We start from the raw sequence: 27,843 nt of genomic DNA, 5'->3' as shown, positions 1-27,843 counted from the left end.
CACCAAACATGACGTTTCACAAGAACACAAGAACACAAGTCCATAGAAGAACACATATTGAGAAACGCCCCATGTTTTTGAGTGACAGCTTCCATGACAACATTTGTTGCCCAGTTCTACATTGAACACAACATTGAGCACAAAACAAAAGAGAGGCGGTAAAGCTTTTACATGTTTGCACTCTGATGGTGACAGGAAATAATTAACAATAGGAAACATATTAACATGTTTACATCTTTAGTAAAGTTGTCACTTTTAATAAACGGGTTCCTAATTTTGAGACACTCCTGTCATGTACCTATAACTAACTATTTCCAAGTGCTAAAAACAACATGTTTAAAATCCTAATATTAGTAGCAGGTTCTTAACATCCGTGACTGAAGGAGATTGGTAATACGTTTTGTACAATGTTTTATTACATAGTATTATAAGGCATTAATTCAATTGAATTTGCCTTGTGGTTTGATGTCAGTTGAACAATGCTGACATAATATAGCTGAACAACAATACATCAGTAAATAGAAGCAGACAACTGTTTGCAACATTTTTAGGTTAGGATACATCTTTGTGGAACCCCAAACTACATGCTGCAATGTCTCTGAAAATCCTATTCTATTCGATCCTATCAGTTACTTTATGCAAAATTCACAACTGTGATTTTGCCTTGGGAAACATTTTTTTTGTTCAAATTTAAAGAGAGAAAAGATTACTGGGGTAGTAGGTTACATACAATTTGCCTTTTTTCTCAATACGGCAAGCGGACGAAACACGCTTGAGTGCAGAATGACAAAGGGCATCATCCAATTCCAGTTGCTTCTGCCTGCCATTACGCCTGCATGGGAGCAGCCGTCTGCCACTGTGGGCTTTTACAACCAGAAAGCACAAAGCAGCCAGAGGGACAATCATTTGTTGATTACTACTGTCTAATAGGGAGACAGCATGTGAGTATTTTGTCAGCTTTTTTTCTGAGTTGACTGACTGTTAATTGAGATTGAAAAGTAGGAGGGAGGGTCAAGCGGCAGGGATGAGGAGGCAGTAAGTACTGTTGTTACGACTGTCAGGCCTTCTATTTTTGCACAGCACACATCAGTTTTTCAGTCATCGCTAAGGCAGACGTAACATTGAAATTTATGGTTACTTCTTAACTAATTGGGTTTGAATGCTAAATTTTTCAACGTTTGCAAGCCAAATGCAAACTACACAACCATTTAGACAAAGTTTAGCTAACTAATGTTATGCTGACAGAATGTCCATTGTGTGCCCACACATCATGCCCATCTGGGCGCATAATGTGGGAATACTAGGCACACTACATGTAAACAGTGGGCATACATTGGGCAGAAGGCACAGCAGGCAGTAGGCACACAGACACATGTTCTCACTGTTGATTTCCTCAACTCAAAATAAACAAGAAACTTTCTTCAGAGGTTTGCTGGCAGTCATATGTGGAAATTGTCAATGTGTTACAATGGATAATGAGGGGTCATTCCCTACACATCTGCGTGCATGTGACTTACCTAAAGTTTGCACTTTAAAATTTACTTTGTCTATGTCTCCGCCTGGGCTCCCCCTTCATACAAAGCACGCCTAGATTAAACTAATCCAGTCTAATACATCCATGCTTACGTGTTTAATGAATCCATTGATTCTACCCAAGAAAGTGGTTGAAAAAGGAAAAATGACGACTTCAATTCCTAACAGTTTAAAACTTAAATGTGTTCAATTAAAAATGATGTAAAACGGAGAAATGCTAATTTTCTCATAAGGGACGCTACGACCAGAGAATGTTTGGCAGACGGATTAATCCCTTCAAACAACCCCTTTTACTGAAGTGTGATTTATTTCAAAAATAAATTCACAATAGAAAAAGCATCTGTCTTTCTGTTGATTATCAGAGTTGCAGTTCAAAAATTTGAACATCAACAACTTCTCTGTCCCTCTCACCTTTCGGCTACAGCTCAAAACGGTCTCCTAAGCCCCTTCCCTCACAAGGGAGAATGAATGTTGATGCATTAGTAGGGATTGACACACAGTTAGACACCCCACCCGGCCCTGATTGGTGCATCTGGACAAGGGGGGGGGGTGGGTTTTTGCAAATCACACTACAGGCTGTAGGTGGTGCCAGAGGAGCTGGATTTTTTTTTACATTGCCTGCCAATGTTGTTCTTACCGCATCTTCTTCGCCCGTTTATTTTAATTCTTCAGGTTGTTTGTATTCAGACTTAGAAAAAAAAACAAAAAAAAAACATGGCTGACATTCAGTTTATTCTTACGTTTTGGTTTTTTACTCTACAGATAAATAATACCTAAAAAGATACGGGAGATGAAGGGTTAAAGCCATCTTTATCCTGGTAGTGTGAGTAGGAACTCTGAAGTTCAGCAGACTAGAGATGGCTCTAACAATCACTTCATTTTATGGATCCACAGATATGACTAAGGTAACAGTAGAAGGGGCAGCTGTGTTTGTTTTTGTCCGCAGCATCCCTCCTCAGACACTACAGCCTCCGCAACAACAGCTGGAGACTGAAAACCAGAGAATAAGACTTGCTGGACCTGCGGGCTTTGAGTAGTTTCAGTGTTTCAAATCAATCACAAATTTACCAGCCAAAAAAAGGTGTGTTACTGTAATAATGAACCTTTTGAGTTTTTGTTCTCAGAGAAAACACCTAGTTGCTCCAGCTGCAAACAACGAGGGAGAGCACAGAACCGCTCACAGGAGATGAGAAAGTAAGACAGTCCACCCAAAATACAATCAACTAAATAATGCCTATTTCTCCCTCCATGTTGCAGCCAGGTCAAAGCTCCAGATGGGACCACAGAGGGGGGTTGATAAAGTGGTGGAGTTCAAAACTCCCACTGAATAAGAGGAGGAAGACGCAAAGAGGGAGAAAAAGAAGAATGAGAAGTCCATTGTCACCGGCTCACTGGTCCAGGCAGCATGCCAGACACTGGCCCACCAAGACTCTTCCTCAGGTCAGGTTAGTACAGATTATTCTTATTCTTATTCAAAATCACAAATTTAAGAAGAGTATATTTAAAGTCAATTATTTTGGTAATGATTTGAAATGTAGCCTAAGCACTGAAGGATTTACAAACTCTTATAAATCTTGGATTTAGAAATGTTTACCTATTGGACAGGTCTTAATGTTAATCATAATCTACAGCCATAACAGCCACACTGACATTGTTTACACCATGTGAGTCTGTATCTGTGTGTGTGTGTGTGTGTGTGTGTGTGTGTGTGTTTCATCATGGTAACAGGGTCCTGGAGTCCCCTACAGTAGCAGCAGCACTACAGAAGCAACTTACTGTACTTTGCCAGGTGCATATACAGTACATGTCTGTATAAAACACACACAGACTTAAGAAAAAAGCTGTTCATTGTACAGATAGTCAATCACATTAAATACACACTATATTGCAACTAATGGGAGAAAGTAAGCTGTGTTTGTGTGTCAGGTTTGCTCTGTGAACTCCAGCCCCCAGATCCTGCTAATACTAATGGACTTCAGAGATGTGAGCTGCCAGGAGGGAGTGTTGCAGTTAGTGCCTGAGGCTGAATCATGTACAGCTACCAAACAGACACACACACACACACACACACACACACACACACACACACACACACACATACACAAACTTCTCATGCACTAAAACAACACTAACACATTGAAATAACAGACCTAGAGAGAAACAGAAACTCCCCAAACTACCTTTTCTGCACGATTTGCAGAAGATTTCGTTTCTTTGACCAACTCTGAATACAGCAGCATAAATCCAAGACATCATCAGGGAGAACACATACAGTACACCACACTGTAAACACAGGTCAACAGCAAAACCCCTTTGTCCTTTTTTCAGCCTTTTTTGCCATTATTTTAAACTCTGGTTACACGCATAGATTAAAAAATCCTGTTAACAATTTCCACATTGAAATCTTTACTATCACCATATTCAAGCAGAATGCAACAGATCATTTTAAAAGCTGAATCTTCTGAACATTAGAAGTCAGATATAGTATGCTTGGATATCTTCAAAGGGTCAGGTAAAAGTAATAAATACAACAATACACTAACCCTAATAGAGCAAACGTATTCCTCTCTTATCCTTAGTGGCATTAAAACATGCATTTTTATTTTTTTATGAGATTAGGTTGTGAGATATCTGCCTCTGATACATCTGCCACCACCGCAAAAGAATGAATGTTTTGGGGATTTACTAACTATGATCTTATGAGTATGACTCTGACCCTGGTGTCAGGAGGTCCTCAGTCCAACAGAGACTCAAGGAATACCTGAGGGTACGACCATCAAAACACACACACACACACACACACACACACACACACACACTGTAACACAGAACAATATACCTAACAGCATGTTGCCTCTGTACAGATTTGGACCTCAGGTGTGGCTGTGGTGCCAGCCAGAAGTCCACCTTAGTGACCATGTGGGTGTCCTCTCATCCAACACCCAACTGTCGCCACTGACCTTGGAGGTCCGTATACGAGAGTGTTCACTCAAGAATGACTAAAGAATCAGGAAACCATTGCTTTCCATTTGTTTCTGCACAATGGGAAAATCTATTTGGAGACTCTTAAAAACTTTCTCATGATGTAAAAGTTGTCCACCAAAATTAAAAACAACTTTTGACTATCTTTTGTTGCATAGTCATATAATGTTAGTGCAGAGACTGATTAGTTTTGATTATTATCTACAACTTCAACGTTCAATTTTAACCAGTGCTAAATTATGTGTGTCCTTGAGCCAGGTTTCTTCTGATGTTTCCTCCTGTCACAGAGAAGGATTTTTCCTCGTCGTACCTGGAAGTGGACCAGGCCAAATCAGCGCTCATCCCCTTCATGCGTCATTGTAATTTATCTCTGGATTGGACTGGACGTCATTATTTTTACTCTCATGACATGGGGATGAGTTTGGCCTGTATTTATTTGGCTTGCTCTCTTGGAAAGACAATCGGTAATGCAATGTAAAAAGTAAATAAATAAATTCAAATTATGATTTATGTGTAATTTATTTAATCTCAGTGTCAAGTCTGTTTTTGCGCAATAAACAATAAGGACCATCATTCTTTTTAATGTCTCCACAACAACATCCTGTGAGGGTAATGCTAATGTCATGGAGAGTGAAGGGAAAAAACCAAAGATGGAAACAGTATCTGGGTGTGGCCACACAAAATTCTTTCTCCAACAAATTATGTATTGCATTTCAGAGGACGCTTATCTTTTCCAAGTTGATGAAGTGTTATTGTCATGGTTTTAGTTTTAATTTGGTCTTTGTACCTTTTTTTCTGTTTATTTTTTGTGTTTCCTCCCTGTTCTTGTGTTTGTATCTTGTTTTCTCCCTGGTCTTGTGTTGTTGGTCCTGTCCCGTGTTCCCTTGAGTGTCTATATATTCTGTTTCCTGTTTTATTTTGAAGTCTGTTTTTTGTCTCGTTCCGTCTTTAGTTCTACTTCCTGTGTCTTCCTGCTCTTGTGATTACCTGATGTTTTCCACCTGAGTCCCTGCCCTCTTGTCACCTGCCTCTTGTTACCTCATTACCTTGTGTATTTAATGTCTGTGCTTCCCTTGTCTCTTGTCAGATCCTTTTGTCCTGTCCCATCAGCTTGTTCCTGTTGTGTTTCTGCCGTGTTCCAGATTTTCTCTGTAAGTCCGGTAAGTGTCACAGTTGTGTTCTTTTAATGCACAGACATTGTAGGTCAGCTTGGCTTTTGATTTTACAATATTCGATTTTACAGTTTCCAATTGCTAAAACACATTTTTGAAAACTAGGCTAGGTTTATCAAAATGCTTAACACAATTCACAAAACACACACCCAAACAGCAAAATACCTCTTATGCCCTGCAAAATGAACCACTGCAACCAAAACTACATATAGCATTATCAAAATAAAACTTTTGCAACAAAGGGCACACACACACAATTCATGTTACCAGATTTTTGACTAAACAATTACACACTGTTGGACATAATGAGAAGCATTCTTGTATTTGGTGTGCTTTGTGATAAAGCTGGATCATCCATTGTGTTGTCAAAAAGGTGGTAACCTGTGGTCTTTCCATAGTGCTTATTACCTGATTGGAGTGGTAACAATTACCCATTGAGGTGTTTGGCTGGGTGGTACATTAATTAGTCAATTAATGTGGTGTCATTTTGAGTGGCACAGTTTTGAAATAACGAAACGTGACTTTATGTCACATTGTTTTGTCTTGTGCAGAGAACTGGGTTCAGTGCATTAAAAAAGTGCCATTTTGAATTGCAAAAAGTGTAGAATGTAAAAAATGTGTTGTAGACTGTTGCAGACTTCAGAAAAGGTTTTTCCCTCTTTGTGTCAGTTCAAATAATTGTGCTATGCATGTCATTTTGGTGTGTTAGCAATTGGGAAAGAAAAAACTGTAATGTCAATTGAACCAAACACAATCCCAACAAGACAAATCCGACATCTTTACAATAAAAAAAATACTTTTACATTAAAAAACATAACCAAAGCAATTAATAAAACTTTTTGCAAATTATTCCACTAAAATTCCTATATGCCTCTCCAGAATCAATTGGTGACAACCAAAATCGCAGTTTGCAGTTTACCTGTGGATGTACTGTACATATTACTTTGATGCTCCAGACAACTTCAAGTATTATACGTACTTTTTTTTCTATGATTGGATTTATAGATGTTTATTTGCAATGAATATTGGCGATTGTGGTAACACTAGAAGTAACACTGAATGACTCTGAAGAAGCTTAAGTACTTTAATTGCCTCCGTGAGTGTGTCACAGCCACCGCTGCTGTTGACTTTTACTGTGTAAGTGGGCCAAGGGGATATAGCTCCCGCTGCTGTGTGATGGCTGCAGCTATTTCATAAACTCAAAGGTCATAATCCTACAAACACTTGTCGGTAATAGAAATGTTTATTAATCTAACGTGTTATAGACTTAGTCTGACTCGTTCCAGGTGAGGATTTGCCTCCGCCAGGACGGCGCTTTGTCACCAATCCTGTTCGTAGTATTTATGGACAGGATATTGAGGTGCAGTCGATGTGGGCTGGAGATCTCATCGTTGCTTTTTGCGGATGATGTGGTATTGATGGCATCATCAGCCTATGACGTTCAGCACTCACTGGATCGGTTCGCAGCCGAGTGTGAAGCGGCTGGGATGAGGATCAGCACCTCTAAATCTAAAGCCATGGTTCTCAGCATGAAACCGATGGAGCGCCTTCTTCAGGTAGGGAATGAGTCCTTACCCCAAGTGAAGGAGTGTAAATACCTTGTATCTTGTGGGTCTTGTTCCCGAGTGAGGGGACAATGGAGCGGGAGATTGGTCGGAGAATCGGCTCAGAGGGTGCCATAATACATTCAATATATCGCACCCTTGTGACGAACAGAGAGCTGAGCCAGAAGGAAAAGCTCTCGATCTACCGGTCAGTTTTCATTCCTACCCTTACCTATGGTCATGAAGGCTGGGTCATGACCGAAAGAACAAGATCCAGGGTACAAGCCATGGAAACGGGCTCCCTCAGGAGGGTGGCTGGCGTCTCCCTTAGAGTTAGGTTAGGAAGCACAGTCATCCAAGAGTAAAGCCACTTCTTCATCACGTCGAATGGAGCCAGTTGAGGTGGTTCCGGCATCTGGTAAGGATGCCTCCTGGGCACCTCCCTAAGGAGGTGTTCCAGGCATGTCCAGCTGGGAAGAGGCCTCGGAGAAGATCCAGAACTAGGTGGAGGGATTATATCTCCAACCTGGCCTGGTAACACTTTGGGATCCCCCGATCAGAGCTGGTTAATGTGACTTGGGTAAAGGGAAGTTTGGGGCCCGACATCGGATAAGCGGACGAAGAATGATAGTGTTACAGACTGCAGAAATGTAGAGCAAAGTGAAAGAGGCTAATATTTCATACATGAACCATGTTAGTATTGTTCCAGACTGTTGGTATAAACAAACGATACCTGGATCCTTCTGCGTACTGCATATCCAAGCATGAATAAAGAGAAAGAAGTTCCATGCAAAATTGTTTCTCAGTGTTTTCCTCATAAGAATATCAATATAGTTTCTGCACCACTGAGCAAGAAATAATTGTACAATGTGTTTGTAATTAGTATTGAGCTTCTCTGTGCAGATGAGATAATGTTTTGTATAACAGAAAGGTACTTTCTGATTTTGCCTCTTCCTCTTTGTCTTTCTCTTGTTGTCTTGTATGCACAGCTTCACGGCAGCATGCCAAGTATTTTCTCGAGAGCAGTTGTAGTCTCAGCTGTACTTGTCAAGACTGATTTGTCTGACCTCTGTCTAAGGGAGAAAAGGGAAAGAGGAAAATGCACATGTGAAGGGTGCTTGCTTCAGACATGTCAGCCATCAGGTCATCAGGTCATAGATCAACCTGCAGCAAGTCTGCACAATGAGGGCTCATCTGATCCGTGCATATGAATCTGGGCTCCGACACATTGATGTCTTCCCTTGGGACTGCTGAAAGAAATTTGACCAAAAATTTGTTAATGCCGCATAAAGGGTGAGCATGATGAGAGAGAAAAAGGAGGTGAGAGGAAACTCCAGACATTGTCGACTTTTTCCCCCACATTCCATCAATCATACAGTCGGAGGCTATTAGGCGAGGCGGCAAGCCACAACCGAAAACTGTCAGCTTCCATAAGCGCTATCAACACAACTCATGCAAACCAAACAACAGAGAGAGCAGCAACAGATAAGACAGCTAGACAGGATCTTGATGGCTTAGCTGGATGTGAAGCGGTCATCTACAGATAAAGTCCATGAATCATCGGCTGTGTGTGTTGCTGATGATGCAACATGGAGAACATGTTCCTTATCTCGAGAGTTCCTTTTGACTGACGTTCAAGTTTGGCATGTATGTCAATAAACAGATGGCGCCCGTCTGTAGATGCACCCTGGCTGATAGTGACATACAATCCAACTGCAGATTGTAGCTTTAGTTATACAAACATTGCCAGGAGGCAGAACTCTTGTTAAAGTAGACACCACCTCATTGTTTTGAGTTTAACTCACTGAGCCAAAGAACCACAGATTTTTGAATCTACCCTAATCTAACCTAAATCATTTCCCAACCTACGACTAGTTTGTACTAGCCTCTTACTCAAGTGCTTGTTTTAGTCTTGGTTAGTTTTAGAAGTCTTAGAAGTTTTAGTCCCGGCTATTTAAAAGTATTTGTGAAAAACTGTTCGTAGTCAATAACCATGGCCTATTTTTAACAATATTAAATCAAACTATGAACCATTAGTCATTGACGGATGTCAGCAGTTTTAGTAAGTTTCATTCCAAACTATTGAAGTATGAGTATTAACTCAACTTTAGCTAACTACTTCCAAAAACTTTAAAATCCAGCTATGGCTATCACCCCACAGGTGCTGTTTTTCTTGCTTTCGCCCAGACTAATCAGAATTGTTGTTTACGGCCTGTGATTCACTGACATTTCTCTCAGAATCCTTCAAATTTATTTTGCACCTGCCATGGCACGATGATTTTAACCTTTATCATTATTATTACTTAACAGTGTTTGGGAGGTAAACTCCGCCTAGCCTAAACTTGAGCACAGGTCTGATTAGCCACAGAAAATGACAACACACAAATGGGTATGAAGGGACTTTGTCAATTTTGACATGTCACAGTAAGACAATCTCAGGGTGCTTTAAAAGAGATCTATCTGCGATAACTACTGCCACCTCAACAGGATTCCAATCTAGTTTGTAGAACGGGTTAGTCTAAATCCTCTTGCTTTAGAGATCAGATCAGTGTAACAAAAGTCTATTTGGGTTCACCGACTGTAAAGACGTGCATGCATTGTGTTTACGCTTGCATTCACTGTGCTGTTTTCCTCTTAGGGGCTAGGTTTTTATCTTGTTTCAACAACAACAACAGCTCTAAATATGTATTGAAAGCCATCTTATTATAGTCATCATGAGAGCTCTGTTTGAACGCTAACAAAATAGCCATTGATGTAAAGCTGATGAGATTTTCAAATTAGACTCCAGCTGCTTCTATTTATTTCTTTTTCTTCATGTTTTATCCACCTTGTTAAAAGGTAACTTCGTTTTGTTTTTAGCTCTTAAGAAAGATCATCATGGCAAAACCAATTATCTGAGAGAGGTCATTTTAAAGTAAAGTGTAAGAAGTAATTTTGGCATCGACAGTGCTACTCATGCTCTGGATAGATGATGCTACAGTGGGTAGTGATGAGCATTAAACTCATTAGTGCAAAAATCATTGCTGCACTGAAGAAGAAGAAAAAAAAGGTGTTCTTTGATGCTTTTTGTAGTTAATAGGCCTGAGGTTTCTATGGTTAGAAAACCACACCAATTTTCTTTGGCCCTCTGACCAGTACAGCATGCTGAGGATTATCAACAACCTTGTGGGCATTATCTTCAGAGGGTGTAAGTAAAATGTGTAACGTCTCAGTCTACCATAATATCTTCACTCACTGTCAGTTACTATGTTTAAAATGTTATATGCTCAAGTAATTCACCCTCATAAATTTAACAGCCATCTGTGTTATTGTTGGACTACTACCAAGCCATAAAAATATTCCAACAGTCGTAATCCCGAAAAGAAGTACTGTGAGAGTGGGTACAGTCATGGGTCACACAAGGCCATTATGGTCTCAGTGAAAGGCTCTCCCCTAATCACCAGAGAGTTTGAGGAGCCTCTCTTTAGCGAGTGCTTGCTTTATTTCATCCATCACTGACTGTTAGCTTGTCAGAATAATGTAAAGCTACAGATACACTCACGGTCTCTCTCCTCTCCCGCTGGGCATTTTGCCTCTTACTTGCAACACAAGACACATACGAATACAGAGGACAGTTGTGAGAAAAGCCTCTCTGTCCATGCATTATTTCTGTCTTTAGAGCCACTGTGGCTCTAGTGTTGTGCAACGGCTAAAACTCCAAAACTGCACACGTCAGTAATAAGGTGATGAAAAAAAACTTTTTTATTTACTCTAAAATCAGTGCTTCTCACCTTCTCCAAGGGCTGTAGTCAAGACTATCTTTGTCTACTTCAAGACAAGTTCAAGACCAGGACTAGTCAAGACCAAGACAAGACCAAGTCAACGAGGTTTGAGTCAGAGTCAAGACCAAGTCGAGGACAGAAAAAAAAAGTCTTATGCATGACAGTATCAACTCAAGACAATCATTTTTGGTTGTTATTTATTGATCTAAAAGCAAAAACAGTGTCACAACACCCAGGATTTATAAAGATAGCCATTGCCCTTGATCTCAAATGATCAAATCTAAAGAAAACAGAATGGCATATGGTGATACCTCATTACAGCAGTGGTAGAACTGATATAAACACCAATCCACTACTATTACCACCGCTGGGTGCCACTAGTACTGAGCATTTGAGCAACCAAATGTCAACATAAATTTAGATCAATCATTATGATTATGGCAGAATTGGTGGACATCTTCATTTTTTACAGTGTGTGTGAATCAATGAAAATGAATGGCAATAACGTTAACAGGGCACACAGATGCACAGTGTGTGATAATCTAGTGTGTGATTGGCTATCAGGTGGCCAGTGTTTCACTTTCCAACCAACATAATTATAAAGATTATGAAGACACATGGACTCGGTGAAGACCAAAAGCCATATTTGGCAAGACCCGTGTCTGAGACAAGTCTGAGACCGTAGAAAAAGTCTTGAGTCCAGGTCAAGTCTGGACTCGATTAACAGCCCTTCCTTCTCCCTGGTACCTGTCTGTTGTAGCTTTTCTTTTCTTTTCTTAATAAGACTACACTCACATAATATCATGGAGTTTTGATAGCAAATTACAGAATTGATCTGGAGCTCAGCAGGCAATTATCAGTGGAAGAACCACAATGCATATCAATGAGCCCAGGCAGAGAAAAAAAAAAATCCTATTCCTGCGGCACATTTCTAATATTCTAGATTGAGAGGCTGTTTTCATGTTACTACCTGGGAGCTCTGTGGGAGGACATTTCCAGATAACTACTGTGTTTGATTTCCTCCACTAATCAGAGGAAACTTCTGATTTCTGACCCTTCACAAAGGCATGATAAAAGCTGCAGTATATCGGGTTATTTCCTCTCCTAGTCACCTCCAAAATGCTGCAAGTCCTTTATCCCTTCCCCACCTGCTGTTCTCTCTCTCTCTTTCTCTCTCTCTCTCTCTCTCTCTCTCTCTCTCAACAAACATCCTTGTATTTACAGGTACGACAGGAAGAAAAACAATGTTTAAGCAGACATATCCGCAGACATTTTTGGCGTGTCGTTGCCTCCAACAAGGAGACGACAACAATGGCTCTATTCAGTAACCTTGCCGGGAAGTTGCTAGCCACTGCTTGTTGATAGGCAACTCTCTCTCTCTCTCTTTCCCCTACTGCCTGTCGACTTGGAAAGGGCAATTAATATTCCTTTGCTGAGTAGAGGCTTTAGTTTAAGGCTGATCACGTGGAGCGCACTGGCTGCCACCTCCGTACTCTTTAAGTTAGATAATTACCTATTTAGATGTTGCTGAGGAGATGTGTGTGTGTGTGCGTGTGTTGGCCTGCTGCCACTGCTTGTTAAAAGAAGCACCATGAAGTGGATCTGTCACTATGAGGTAGATACACAGAATGGAACAGGAAATGAAGAAAAAGCACAGGACTCTAAACTGAACCATCAAAACCCCAGAAACAGACATACAGCATATTCATGCCCTGCAAAGCAAATCAGACTCATGGTGGTTTTTTTGCGTTGTGGTTACAGTTTTTGAGATTCTACATTATAGCAGCCCACAAATTTCATTAGTGTCTCAGGTAATTATGGTGGATTTAATGGAAGGCTGTCATGTTTTTGTGGTTAATGGGTCTCTAGGTGGAGGCTGCTGAAGTGAAGGGCTTTTTGACAGTTCAGCTGAGTCACCACTGCTGCTTACCCCCTTCAGCTCTACCTACCCACACCTCTTAAATCTCAAACAGGGATGGGAAGCGTGGTCATTCATTAGCTAGGTATCCAGCGGCTTTCTCTTTCATCTCATCCCTCACGTGCCCATCACTGAGCAACTTCGTGCACTTCCTCAGTAAAAACACTTCCTATGGACCCTCAGAGGTACAAGGGTCAAACTGCTGGGAAACTGCTATTGACACACTCCAACCTCCCCACTTCACCCCTACTGCCTCAATATTGCCCTCCTCCACGTTGAAACTATGACGATCCTTCGATGTCTCCCGACTCTGCTCCTCTCTTTTTTTTTTATCCTTTCCTGCCAATCAGTGGAGCATTTCTGTTAAAGCTAGAAAGGAGTGACAGTGAGCTTGGGATTGTGTGAGTGTGTGCTTGTGTGTGGGCGAGCATGCGCGTACAGGTAACAAAGCCTTGCACTAAGCTGAGGGCGGCTCTAAGGTCCCCTCCTGAGGCAGAGCTGAGATTGAGTTCATTATTCAGTCGGAGAGGGTTCCAGCTGTGAGAAGAGAGAGAAGGCGAGCTGCTTTGTCTGTGTTGTGGCTTCTCCAACCCTGCTGTCCACTGGGATCCAGCACAAAATATTGCAAAGGAGAAAGAGTGTCACACACAAATGGACAGACAGCAATTGGGCTTTTTTGCCGTCATAGTGAAGGCTAGCTCTCTTTTTACTCAGTGAAGGTTTTATTTTTGAACATAAGATCAGATTTAATGTTATTTGTGTCCGTTTGTGTACGTAATTTTATTAGTTCAATGTGATATAGAGTTTCCACGTATATGTAGCACCCCCGATGTGGATATGATACTCACATGGAGCAGCACTTAACCAGCATCTTTATTTATCCCTAGATGGCAGTAGTAAGTCAGTGCACTGCAGCTGTAGAGAAGAGTGTGTCTCTAATTGTGTGTGAGCATATGTCTGATTGTTTGTTTTCCCTTAAGGTTGATAAAGTGTGTTGGTAGAATTAAAAAAAAAAAATGTTAAAAAAACTAATAACAGAATCAAGTATGCATTATTCTCAAAATAGTCTTGGTGCCATGCTGTTCCTCACTTACAGGACCAGGGTTATTCTTTCACTAATAAATAAATAGAGATTGCGGAAGCTTTTCTTTTTAAGTTTTCACACAAAGGCAATTAACTTGAAATTGCTTTGTTGAAATTGCTTCTCAAACTGCTTAGTACGAGCACAGGAAATGGCATCACAGCTATTCCACATTTGTGAGAATTAAATGATGTTCATCTCCTCTGAGATGTGCATGAAATTGCATCGAGGAACAATTAACTGTTGTACAATAACATAATGTTTGGTTACATTGACACTTGCTGTTGGAGACTTTGGTGTGAGACAAACGAGTAAATATCTAGCAAAAAAATAAAACTGCCATGCCATTTTAGATACAGGAAACATGAAAACACACCCATTGTTTTTGTTATGGCCAACTGATGTGTGAGTAAAGACTCTTTGATCAGTTTGATGGCAGTATAACCGGCTAAAATATACACACACACACACACACACACACACACACACGCTGAACAGCTCTACCTTCAAATTATCCTGAAAGAGTGCAACAATGGTGCAGTTTACATTTGCCTTTTCAAAAAAAGTGCAAGTCATTTTCAGCATGATGAGAGTGCAGTGATTCATACAGCAAATGGCCTGTCATCCCACAGCTTGATTAACAGGCTCAGAGACCCTGGGGGACACCCGTGGATCCTCATCACTTTATGGCCCTGGCGGAGGACTGTGCTTGTCCTCCGCAGCAAGACGGAACTATCCTCCATTCAGTGCATTTCCAACTAATAACTGTCAAAAGAAACAAAACGCACGACAGACCAGATTTGCCGGCTGATCCTTGCTCATTCCTCACTTTATAAAATTGCTTCTGACTTCTGAGGGAATACTGCTGAGCCTCTAAGCTGAGGCTAAAACCACGGAGGCAAAGCTATCAGCCTGATAATGAGCCTACAACTATGACAGGGGGTCAAACAGGGTCAATAGCTGCTGCTAATTTTGGAGGACGGCATTGCCATCCGAAGCAAGAGTAGCTAAGTGCAGGTCGAATGAGGTGCAAGAGCCGCAGGGGCGGGGCTAGGAGGGGGGCAGAAAATTAGATTGCCCACCCCCCCAACCCCAATTCCATTGGGCAGTCAATCTGACAATTGTGATTTCAATTGGATCAGGGTACCGTCACTTTGCGGCCTTTTCTGCCAATCTTCTTAGCCCTTGTCACATGACCAATTCATAATTCTTTCTGATACCATGGAACCAACACTGGAATTGTTTTTTTCTTGTTAAAGTGACAGACTGAGCCTACAGAAAATGTGTGTTGTATTTGGATTTACAAGTTGTTTAAAATGAAAACAAGTGAAACTAATAATGAACTAATAACAATATTGAACGTGATGTTTATTTAGAAGAATTATATTTTGTTCTATACAAGTGAATATTTCTATGCAGATTTTCTATTCTGTATTCTGATCAAACACTCCCCCCCGGTCCCCCCCTGGCTGATGGTTGGTCCTCTCTGTGCCACCCCACTTGAAAGAAAAAAATTAAAATCCTGGAATCGCTCCTGGAGAGCTGGCGTGGTGATCTCTCATGTCAGTCAGTGAGAGAAGCTTCAAGGCTGCGGTGCTGGAAAACGACCCACAGAGCGTCACATCGCACAGACGTACAACCCAGAGGTCACGCCAGGTGTGCGTTGTGTAACCGTGTAGCTACATGTCGATGTATTCTCCTGACAGGCAAACAGGCCCCGTCCAGTCCTGTATGTCAGGACCTGTACCGCAAGTGAGTGACAGCAGGCAATGCATGAGTGGCTATTAGGCTGCCCTGGCTTATTCTATTGAGTGGTCCGACTGCCATTAGCTCCTGATTCTCTCTGGCACATCCGCACTGAAGCCAAGCCTGCTGGACCACTCTGAGCATTACTCCTATTGACAGGTGCATCCCTTCTTTGTGCATGGCAGCGCTCAAAGTTACCAAAAGGGTGTTACATGTGAGTTGATGTGATTATGTATGGGTTGAGGATTTTAGCTAATCAAGGATGATAGTAAAAAGAAGAGGCAGATAAGTATGGCACTTCCACAGCTCCAGTGTATCATTCCAAACAGAAGTAGAGCACTTTATAATGGTCCGAAAAGAGTTGAAGCAGTTCAATCAAAGTGTAGCCATAGTGATTGCGGTGGGAAAACAGCAGTCTGCTCACAGCATTTAAGAAAAAAAAAAAAAAAAAAAAAAAAAAAAACCTGACACATGAAATTATTCTTTTTTTTCCGAGAAGTAGCGCAAGCAATCCTGGCAGCGAGAAATAGCAGAGACTCAATGTGAAATGTCCTTGAAGACTTGGACTTCCTTTCTTTGTGACAACTCAATAATAGAACACGACAGATCGTTCCGCTTGAAAGTCAGGCATCTTGCCATCTCATCTGAGATACATTTCTTTGTCACCGTAAACAATGTTACGCTTAATGAATTTATAACAGTGTGTCAGAACATGGCTGCTTATATTTGAGTAGCACCAACAGCTTGGTTCATCAGCGAGGGTAATGAATACGTGTTGCACTATCACATGCATTTAGTGGACATGTTTAAAGAGGATAGGTGAATAGTTTACAACGACGTAGCTCTTAGTTTCTGCGTGTCATTAGGTCAATGGGGCAGTTATCGACAGAGTCTATGCTTAGTGACTTCATTAGCAAAGGTCTTTACCTATTAAAGGTGCTCCAAGCAATGTTGTGCATTTTTTAGGCTCAAACATTTTTTGTCACACACAACAATCATCTATCCGCTAGCTGCCTGTCCCCTGAACACACTCTAACAAGCAAAACAAACAAAAAACACAATCTCTGTAGACAGCCCTGAATCCAAAAATGGCAACCACAACAAATGGCATTTTTCCACTGCATGGTATCTACTCGCCTCGCCTCTACTCGCCTTTTTTGGTTTTCCAGGATAAAATAAAGTCCCTGGTACCCGCTAACAAGTACTTTTTGTAGTACTAACTCAATTGAGGTTCCAAGCCAGCTGAGGCGATACCAAAAGGTGACGTGTGTCATCATTGCTAGCTACAGACGGTGGGGGGGGGGGGTCCTGAACAAACCTGCCGTGTTTACCTGTAAACAGTTTATCCAGCATTTTGTTTTTTGCTGCCTCCAGGTTCATTAGAAACTAATTTGTCTTCTGTGAGTGGCAACATGCTGAGAATCAAAAACAACACAACATCGACGTTCTCTGTGTGTGTCGTGTTAGGTCGCTGCAGTTTCCTGCTGTGACGACCAGCCGCGGCTCGCCTCATGCATGAGGCGGTACTAATCTGCATTGGCCGAAGGAGGACGGGCCACCGCGGTCGAGTCGAGTCAAGTCGAGGCGAGGCGAGTCGAGCAGGTACAATTAATGGAAAAACACCATAACTGCACCAACCTGCACCACCAAAAATAACAAGCAGTGTTCCAGCATATAACCGACAAGAAGGAGTTGGTGGAGCCATCTCCTCAGCAGCGTTAGCACGTAGGCTACTTCCACAAATGCGGGTTCATGATTCAACCAACTCCTTCTTGTTGGTTGTAGTCTGTATGTGACAAAAAATATTGTAGACAACAAAATTGGTGACATCGCTTAGAGCACCTTTAACGGTCTATTCTCACTGCTAAAAGCACTACAACACATGGAGTATGTAAGGAATGAAGACAACCATCCCTTCAAAAGGTTCAGAGAGGGATAGAGGGAGGTTAGCTGGATTCTAGTGTGGCAGTCTGCTGTGTGGGCCGTCTCCACAGTGCTGCATATTTACTTACCTTTTACGTCGGATACACTCGGGCAGTTCCAGAGAGAGCACAAAGGTCTTTTTCTACTGCTCTTTTCTACTGTCCATGTGTGCAGAAATGTTGAAAATTCACCGCTAACTGATAGACCATACATGTCTTATTTTTGATTCAAGACCTAGTTTAAAAGTACCCTGTGGAGTTTCTATGGTAAATGAACAATGTCTGTCACCGTTTGTGTTCTGAAACTCTAAGAACACATGTTAAATGAATTCACATTCGAAATGCAAATGCCAACAACAACAATCTGCACATCTATTTAGCAGCTTTTAGCTACTTTATAAAATCTCAGCAGACAAGGTTGTTTTTTTAATTGAATGCTCAATTCAACTTGACACAACTTTTTGTTTATGTTGCATCAAAAGGTTCATTCTTGACCTTAGCCATTGACAAAAACCCAATCTGACCCTGAGGTGATGTTACCAGCGGTTCCAGAGCTACTAAACTCAGCGAACTTCATCTGCTGATGAAGATCCTGTGATAGGCTTGTGATGGCTGTGCCTGCTGCAACACATCAGATATAAATGTTGGTAACCCTGCTGGACACAACTTTGTTTTCTTTACAGTTTACACATAATGGGAGTAGCATATATTTGCAGGGAGTTGGGTTGGGAACCAGAGGCGGGTTCAAGTCCCCCCTACTGGCCAAAGTACAGTGGTGGACTCTGAGCCCTCGACAGCTGAAACCACCTCACTCTGACTTTTCTCTTCTTGTGCATGTATAGGTTCTGAGCATGTGGGTGTATTTCAAGCACACAGTGAAAACTGTAATTCCCCTTGAAGGATCAAAAAAGTATACACTATTATTTTTGATAGTTCATTTTCACCTCACTGGGTTTGTGGAGCTTTTGAACTCATGCATATTGCACATTTATGACCCATAGCTTTTATTTTAGTAAATTAGTTTATATTTATAGCGCACACATGTAGTTAACTGTACAGTCACACTCAAGTTGTCCTTAAATCGTTCTTATTTCTCAGTCCTGAAGCTCCGCTGGTGGTTGCTGATGATGGAGAGTCGTCTATTTAGGAAAAGATACGCCCTTGTTCTTCTTTGTCTTTTCATTTTTGGCGGCCTGCAGGCCTTTATGGCACACTTCTGCCTCCCACAGGGCAGAAATAAATTCACCCCTTAAAGATGAGCTCCTATATACAGGAAGTGGCCAGTCAGAGTGTACCAAGTGCCAGCCACATTATTCAGATTTCTAGTTTAGAGATTTGGTTTATTTCTGGAGAATATATTAGTTTGTTGATGCTTTTGTTTTGGTTAATTGCTACAATATTAATACGGATAGATTACTTGTCAGGCCGGTGCAGGACTAATTAGGGAGTAGTCTTTGTCACTTGTTTTCAAAAATGGTCTGATCAGCCATTTTACATGAGTTCCCCTTTGGTGTTGGATCAGTTTTGTCTTTGTTAGGTCAGTTAGTCTTAGGTTATGTTCTGTTTAATTGGCCTATTTATGGTCCCAGAACATGTAGCTATATATTTTGCAAAAGGTTTGCTTCATTTTTGGGTAAATACATTTCTCTGTGACTCCTCATGCCTGCCAGCTTGGTCCAATCATCACAATCAACACCTCCAGAACGGCCAGTAAACAGACAATGAGGTGAGTGTGTGGTCAACAGATGTTTCCAAGGCCATCAAACAATATTTAAACTTAATGTAAAAAAAGAAATTGCATTTATTTGCCATCTTCAGTGATGTAACTTCAGATACGGCCATTTTCCTTTTCTAATTTAGGGCACATTGCACTCGTGATTTGATTACCTGTAAAACACTGCAATAAGCTTGGCCTCTCCAAGCAAATAAACTGACATACTCCAGTATGCCCCCCCTGCATTTACTTTCGATTTGTAGAGAAAGATCCACACACATTCTTTGCTGGTTACACGTGCATGCTTTATCCAACGCCCTCACTTTCTTTTCCAACCACTGTGTAAGGCTATGGTGACGCCCTGCTCTTCAAAGTTCTCCCACCTCCAGCTCAGATGCAGCATCCATACCAAATAATGAACAGCATTCTGCTACCACTTTCTCTTATTCCGGCCACTGCACCGGTAGACAGCACTGTCAGTAACACGGTGACTATAGCCTTAAGCTACAAAGACCATTTAACAATGGCATAGTGACAATCAAAGAGGTCTTTGTTTCATTGCCGTTAAATGTATGAAATGAATGCTTGTGCTGGTGAAATATACAGGAGCTTCAACACAGTGAAAAACTCTCCAAGATGTTACGAAATTAATTATTGCAAGAAAAACCACATGCTTGGTCTTCACACATCTAATTACATAGCATATAAGAGCTGGATGTGCTTGTGTAAAAATGTTATTCTTGCAATAACCACTCTAATTACTTACTTTCTCTGTCAATAAATAACAAATTCTATCATAAATTTGAGAAAAGTGCACCTCTTAACCAACGCTATCCATTTAATCTACAAGGTCAGAATTAACATTTTTACTTAAAGTGCTCATATGATACTCATTTTCAGGTTCCTAATTGTATTTAGAGGTTTTCCAAAAACACCATATATTTGTTGTACTGTACATTGCTTCAGCTCCTCTTTTCACCCTGTGTGTTGAGCTCTCTGTGTTAGCTACAGAGTGAGACATCTAACTTCAGTTCCATCTTTGTTGGGAGTCGCATATGCACAGTACCTTGGTAAGGACTACTAGCCAGTCAGAAGCAGAGTATGAGGGCGTGCCACACTAGCAGCTAGGCAAGCATTACAACGTGTGTTACAAAGTGACGCACGTTTGTTACGTAAGTCACGGCTGGACTAGAATAAATGAAAAAGCATAATATGAGCACATTAAGCAGAATTGAGAACAACATAATGCCCTCTGATAAACTGCTAGTATTGATAAAAGCCCTTGACCGTTACCACCACTATATCAATATAAATACAAGGGGTGGATCTAATGGCAGAACATCTCACCAACCTTAACATCAAGGCTAAAATACCATCCAGTCCTACAGGCCTGAAATAAATCAGAACTTCTAAAATATTAAATGATTTAATATTTTTGGACTGTCAGCAATTCCTAATTCAACCATGACCGGTTGACTTTTCCTTATAATCATTTTAACACTCTGGTGAGCCTCTTGGACTTAAATATATATTGTCATGTGCGTTTGGGGATTCCTCAACCTACAAGAGCATTATTGAATCGTATTTTGCATGTGTATACTTGTATGCACTCATTGCATGCTAAATTTCCGTGTTTCCTAGCTGAAATGGACAGCGATGGTTGACCAAAGGGCCGTTTATCTCACGGCCCACATCTATTGAGTCAGAAGGCTTTTAAGTTTTTTTTCTTGCTGTGCTTCTGTTGTTGTCCCTCTTATGACAACGCAAGGCAACTAGACTACAAAGTAATGTCATGCTGCTTTATGCCGTGCATGAGCCCGGAGCACTATTAAAATAATATAGTACCAAAAGGACCACAGCATTTCTTCCTATGCAATTAGGGCCACATGTAAAAAAATGTATTGAGTTCTGGGTTTAAAGTCAGAATACTGAGAAAAAAAACTGTACATTCTTTTTAATTTTATTAAAATGTTTAGACTTTAAAAAATAATTCTGACTTTAATCTCAGAATGCAAATACATTTTTAACATTTGGCTCTATAATCATCAACCATATGTTACAGATTAAGAGCTTTAAAAAATATATATATTTTAGAAAAATGCTTAATAGGCTAGTAGTAGTTCGGGGTGTCACTGACGTGACTGTCTCACCAGTGTTTGTCACATTTGCACTTTGCTATTTTCCAACACTAAGACATACAAGCTAATTGTGTAGGATGTTGGCTTTTTTGATGGTGTGATATTGAACTCTACTTGACTGTACTGGAGGCAATGGTGACAGCTAAGATTACTGTTCCTCCGATCCTCCATTCTGACTTTTTCTTCTTTTGTGAGCCCCCCCCCCCCCCCCCCCCCCCCCCCCCCCCCCCCCCCCCCCCCCCCCCCCCCCCTCCTCCTCCGAACGACACCTACTTCACTGACTGCACAGAACCAATATGATGAATTCCAGGCGAGCTACGCCACCTTGACGGCGTTTAATCATTGACAAAAGACAGGAAACGTAGGCTACTCATTCGTTATCCTGATCCAGTCCCACCCCGCCTTCCCTCTGTCCCTTTTGCCTCTGACTCTTCATCTTTCCTGCAGTCTCCGGTGCGTCTGCTCGCTGTACAGAGCGGCGGTGTGCATGTGTCGCGGAGCGGGGGGGAGCGCTGCACTGTTCTGCGCACTGGTTCCGCTGGACATCACCGAATAACGGCGCTCGACAACCGGGTAGTGGTGGAGGGGGAGACTGGACCCGGACCGGCAGCAGGACCGGGAGAAGCACCGTGGCTCTTTATAGCCCGCTCTCCGAAAATATGTCCGAGTTTTTTCTACTCGCCTTTCTAGCCCTATTCTCGGGATTATTTCCGTGCGCCGAACCCTCGTCAGTGGCGGGCGAGGAGAGAGGTAAGGAAGAACCGGGCCGTCGGGGATGCGCAGTCCGATCAAACTTGGCACCACATAGGCTACGGGCTGGCTCATAGTGGAGCCGGGTGTTAACGGGTGCCAAATGTTATGCAGCTGCTGGATAAAAACCTATTTTCTTAAAAAGCCACTGTTCATTAATGATAAAGAGTTAAGCATCAATAATTGCTCGCTATTCTTTTTTGGTGTGTATCCAGTGTGGGATGATAGCCTATCCTAGAAGTCTGCATCTTTGTCATTCCCGATGTTAAAATGTGGCATTAGAATGCGTGTCAGCTGATAAACCACACAACGACACCACCTTTTTATTCTAACACATTGAACTTGCCCTGCGCATTGAGCACAGCTTTTTTGCATTCATCAGGAAAATTCTTGAGTCCGTTGGGAGCCAGAATAGGTTCTGTGGCTCTGGCTGCAGGCGCGCATAGCAGCGCTATCCCACGGTGCAGCAGGTGAAAATGTCCCTGTGCCAAAGTGTGATTTGTCTCTCCCCGAGCTGCTGCTTGTATTTCTGCCGTGGGATCATCACAGCATTGGATGGAGACACAGTTGATAGGACTAGTTCTGCATGGTCCAATACACCTACTGTGCGGTGTGCAACCTTTTGTACTGATGTAGGGGAGCTCATTTTTGAGCAACGTACAGTGTGACCATTGAACGTCTGAATTTGAATTGGCACATTACGCATACGTGTCCCTGCTGAGTGCTGTCTGTCTCACAGGGTTCTTACAATTAGCAGTCATCCTTCTAGTGTCCTATAGGATGGATCAATTCACTCAACTATTAGGCTATTTTTATTTGCAGAATATAGGCTGGAATTCAAGCACATTTTCAGTTACATGTTGCCTATATCTTTTAGCTATTCACACAAGACAACTTATTGGAAGTATCAGATGGAAGTTTTACAGTGTAACCATGTGGATCCTCAAAGGAGGGACAACCAGTTGGCTACTTAATTATGATTTCAAATGTGAATTTGTTTTGCTTATACAGGGCTAATTTTATTTATGCTTATAGACTACTTTTTGTCTTAGCTTTTAATTTTTCAGGGCTGCCATTTGAGTATACTTGTTGAGTTATAGGCACTGAGTGTACTCTACCTACTGTACAGCTTTGGAATAATTGCAGTTACATTAAAAAATAAATAAAAACATATAGGCCTAATGCTGTTGTGAAACATAGTATATCAAATAATTGCTGGCCTCATGTTCCCTCACTTCTTAATTCTCCATGTGTCAAGACATGCTTGGCCGTTTGTGAGACCGTCCCAAATGTCACCAAATAACCCCCCAACACAGCGTGGAATACAGGGACTTAGAGTTTGCCTGGCAATCAAAGTAGGCAAGAAGTCTGTTTACCACACTCTGTGCATGGAATGAAAAGATGAGTTTGTCTCTTGAAGTCCCTGAGGATGCCCTGCTCCGAGAGGGGACTGTTAAAAGACTGTTGGAGTTTGTTCGTCAGCGTTGCAGCACTGAGCTTTATCAGTGTAGCTTGAAATCTAAGTGAAGATTTACGTCCTATTGGTTTGTCTTGTATGGGCTGGTTTGACCATATTTAAACTACAGTTTAATTTAGTTTAATACTAATACAGTTACGCTGAGCTGTATTCAGACATACACAGATCTGAAAGTATAGTTGGGTCCTGCCTCTCCGTCTGTTAGCCGATGCTCCTCTGCATTTTCACCGAGAATAAATCCAAGCTCTCTTAGCTGTGTCTAAATGGACACTAATGATAATAGCATTCCTTATTTCTTCCAACACCAATGCTGATTGTTGGCCTAATTAGTCCAAACTTAATATGCTTTGTGGTAGCAGCGTTGTAGGCCAAGTGGTGAGCCTGTGGTTTTCATTGTGCACATTTGAAACAATTACAGCTCATTCATAGAATGCCATCGTCTCTCTTTGAAAAGCTTGATAAGTTTTGAAACACTAGACTGCTGGCTGTTTTATTACAAAAAAAAAAAAAAATCCAAATACCCTTCAGGTCTCAGTCAGTGACCTCAGCACTGGATAAGCATCACCTAGCACAAAAAGCTCAAGATGGTTTGAAATGTAAAAGCCATTTAAAAGATGATGGTATAGCGGGAGACACAGCGGCTCCATGCAGCAATGTAAGGACGTGGCCTTTAGGAGCTAATTAAGTAAGATAGTGAGATGGTATCGTGTGTGTGTGTGTGTGTGTGTGTGTGTGTGTGTGTGTGTAAAGGCCAATACAAAATCTATATGATGGAGAGGTGTCTATGCGGAGTATGTTGACCAGTAGAGATTAAAAGCAGTATATACAGTAGGTTTTCCTTATTTAAACCTGTTAAATGGAGCTTCCTATACATTTAGAAACCACTTGTTTTGGAATGGACTTTTCAAGTTCAGCTTTATGTATCAATCATAGAATATGTATATAACACAGATACTTATGTTGTATATAATTTAACTGAGAAGAGGGGATCTTAATATTTCCTGGTATGTTACCACTTAGTGGAATGGAAAATGAAATGCTGATTTCTTCATTGTGCTACCTTAATCATCTAGAAAATTACTTTTGTTTAGTTTTCTAGTTATTGTTCTATTTTTAATGGGAATTGTGAAATTCCTTATTAAGTAAGATTTTTTTTTAGCACATATTACACAATGACTGGGCACTCCAATCACACTTAAAGTTCAGTTTAGTTGTCCCAAGGTGTAGAATTATTATGTATTGTATGTATGAATGTATTATGTACTCCGTGTTTCTGAAAGAGCTGTCTGGAAAAAAGTGCTTGGTCTTGGGCCCTAAACTTAAATCATAACTCACCAAAATTCTTGGTCAAGTGGCCTTTTGAATGGGAGAGCTAGGGGCACCACTATGATAGCATCAAAATCAACATTCAACAGCACTAAGATGGCTCGACACAACTTGAAAATTTGCGCAAAGTATCACCAGGGGCTCTACACATTAACTTAAGCATTGAGGAAATTGTTTGTGTACACAGTTTAGTAAAAAAAAGGTTTTGGACGACTAACTTTTGCAGTTGTGGTTTCTGGGCGCTACCATCTCCGAATGCAACGTAACAGGGAGGGGAGTAAAGATGGAAAGCTCCTAAAGCTTAGTTCCAAGTAAATGCACGGATAGTTCGTTGTTTTCTCGTTAACAAAAAACAATATTGACCTTGTAGTTGAGTCTGATCATTCGCATTTGGAGATTGATTCCTTCTGACTGGCGAGATGGTAAGTAAGTCGTTCAAAAATGTTTTCAGTAAACTCTGTGGGCACAAACAATGTTGTCAATGCTGGAGTTCATGTGTAGGTCCCCTGGTGATATAGCAACGTTATATGTTGTGTCGAGCCTTCTTTTTAAAAATAGCTATTTCAAGGCTAGCATAAAAGTGCCCCTTGCACTCCCACTCAAAAGGCCATACGACCGAAAACGAAGATATGGTTAATCTTAAAAGTGGCCTTCCCGTCCTAATTATGCTTTTAAACTAAAGTTTGACTCAGGTACATTCACAAAAATAACCCTGAAGGACCAAGTGTTTTTGAAACTTGACCCAAACGGGGAAGTAGAAGTGAGGATATTTCAGTCTGTGCAGCTTCGATTTTGGCCATTGTTCCTTAAATCTGTCTCTTGTGAGTCCTATAATATTATGGAGGAGCAACGCTGGAGTAGCACTTAAAGTCCAGCAGTTACTTGGAAAAATGCCTGGGAGGGGAAAAAAAAGCCTCTTGATAAACATTAGGCTGTAGCTTTTATTTTCTGCTATGTGATGTACAATTTTAAAATCCCTATATATATATAAATATATATAATATAGTATTGTCATTTTTAGTAATGCAATAGTATTGATAAATATTTCGGAAGCACAAAAGGAATTTTACAAATTGCTCTTTTTCATGCATCGTGACTGTCACTTGTTCAGTCCATACCTTTTCAGAGTTAACAACTTGTCTCATGCCACTGAATCACTAAGTAATCAAAGCCAGAGTGTTGGTGTTAGAGCAAGGAGCAATATGCTACAATTCAGGGATTTGGGCATTAATAATCTCTGACATCTGCACAATGACCATCTATAACTCTGCTTCCTCAGTGCTGCTGAGTTAAATGCATGTTCACTCTACTTAATGTCACCATTGTATCCTTGCTTGGAAGCAGGAAATTGATCACTAAATTGAAGTTGGACCTGATAGATTGCAACCAAATGGAAATTATGTAAATCACTTGCCTTTGGCCACACTAAACCAAAACCACACATGTATTTGATGGTTGTGAGGCCTTTCTATGACTTTCAGCCTACACAGAGCTGGTGTTATATGAAGACCAGGATGACAGTTTTATGAGCATATAAGAGAAATGCTGGGCAGTGACTAACGGCTGACCTTCAATGGTTGGACTAAATTCTGTTTTCACAGCCTTTTCACATCTTTTTCTGGAAAACATTAACGAAAAAATGAGCCCGTCTGCAGTGAGGGCTCCTCTTTGTAGCTGGGTTTTCTGTCCGTATCCTGTTCTGACACAGCAGCAAAAGTGTCCACCTCAGCAATAGGTGATCCTCAGGACGGAAGGTGGCTCACGCTCGCCCCGGCCAAGCTGTCTTCACCCAGTGATTGGAGAAACCACATGTAGATTCCAGTTAAAGCTGGTTTAGAAAAAATAAATAAAGTGAACGCTGAGAGGGTGTGAAGGGTGGTCTGAGTAGGAGGTGATGCACTAGTCAGCACAGCAAAGGGAAATTCGTCCAGTGAGCGCTGGCCGGCTGGCCGGTGGTGTTGGCATTCACATCCCGTGTTCTGTACCTCAGGTGCTTTTTTTTATTTTTTTATTGACCATTGCTTCACAAGTTAGTCCTGACTGGGGGGAGAAAAAACAACAACAGACAAGTCAAAGCAGCCTGTCTGTTGGTATTGGTTCAGTTTGGAAATGAGCATATTAAGCACTTCTATCAAACCTCTATGTTTAGTTTCTTTCCCCCTTGAAGTACTTCAAACATCATACTAGTCATCACTGGTTCGTGGGAGCCAAGTGCTTACACAGCATTTTAGCAGGATTGCATTCTGTCTTTTACAAGCTATGGAAAGACATTAAAACAGCTGAGACATCTATGCGGTGATGTCAGTTAAGTGTTGCTGTCACCGAGCTCCTGTCTCAGGGCAGAGGTGAAGCATGGCCTCAAGTTACAGGAGCTAGCACTGAACCAGCCCCACGCAATATTATTATGGTAATTACACAGTGTGATGGTGGAGCTGGACTAATTCATTTTTGAAACAAAGTTATTAAAAGAAGCCATTGGATTTTGATAGTGGCATGCTTAATATCACCTCTCACCGTCTTAATGGGTTAGGATTGGATTTCTCAGGTGTTAAAAGCCATTGGCTGTAAATTGACTTGTCGCATTGATTACCAATAACAGGAGGGGCTACATTTTTGACCCACGTGATCGATTTGTGTTGAAGTTGTAGGGAAGACTTAATTATGTGGGTGGCATGGGGTTTGGTATTTAACTTTCTGAAATGTTACATCATTTAAAATGTGAATAATGAATCAATAAGTTCTTCTTCTGAGAAGCCCCATCTTGCAGTATTTGGTTCCA

At 41.2% G+C, this 27,843-nt stretch overlaps 1 long non-coding RNA gene across 1 annotated transcript; it reads right to left on the bottom strand.

Annotated features, from left to right (window-relative positions):
- Positions 1 to 2,335: 2,335 nt before the first annotated feature.
- LOC117953420 lies at positions 2,336 to 25,455 on the bottom strand. The gene is made up of 4 exons (XR_004658607.1): positions 25,311 to 25,455; positions 24,044 to 24,048; positions 19,992 to 20,000; positions 2,336 to 2,348 (listed from the first exon to the last, which is right to left on the bottom strand). It is a non-coding gene; the product is annotated as an uncharacterized LOC117953420 (long non-coding RNA).
- Between the last annotated feature and the right edge of the window lie 2,388 nt (positions 25,456 to 27,843).

This window comes from Etheostoma cragini, chromosome 11 (assembly GCF_013103735.1).
Source record: "Etheostoma cragini isolate CJK2018 chromosome 11, CSU_Ecrag_1.0, whole genome shotgun sequence".
NCBI classification, from domain to species: domain Eukaryota; kingdom Metazoa; phylum Chordata; class Actinopteri; order Perciformes; family Percidae; genus Etheostoma; species Etheostoma cragini.
Note: the sequence above shows the minus strand (reverse complement) of the source record. Positions and strands in the feature narration are given on the sequence as shown.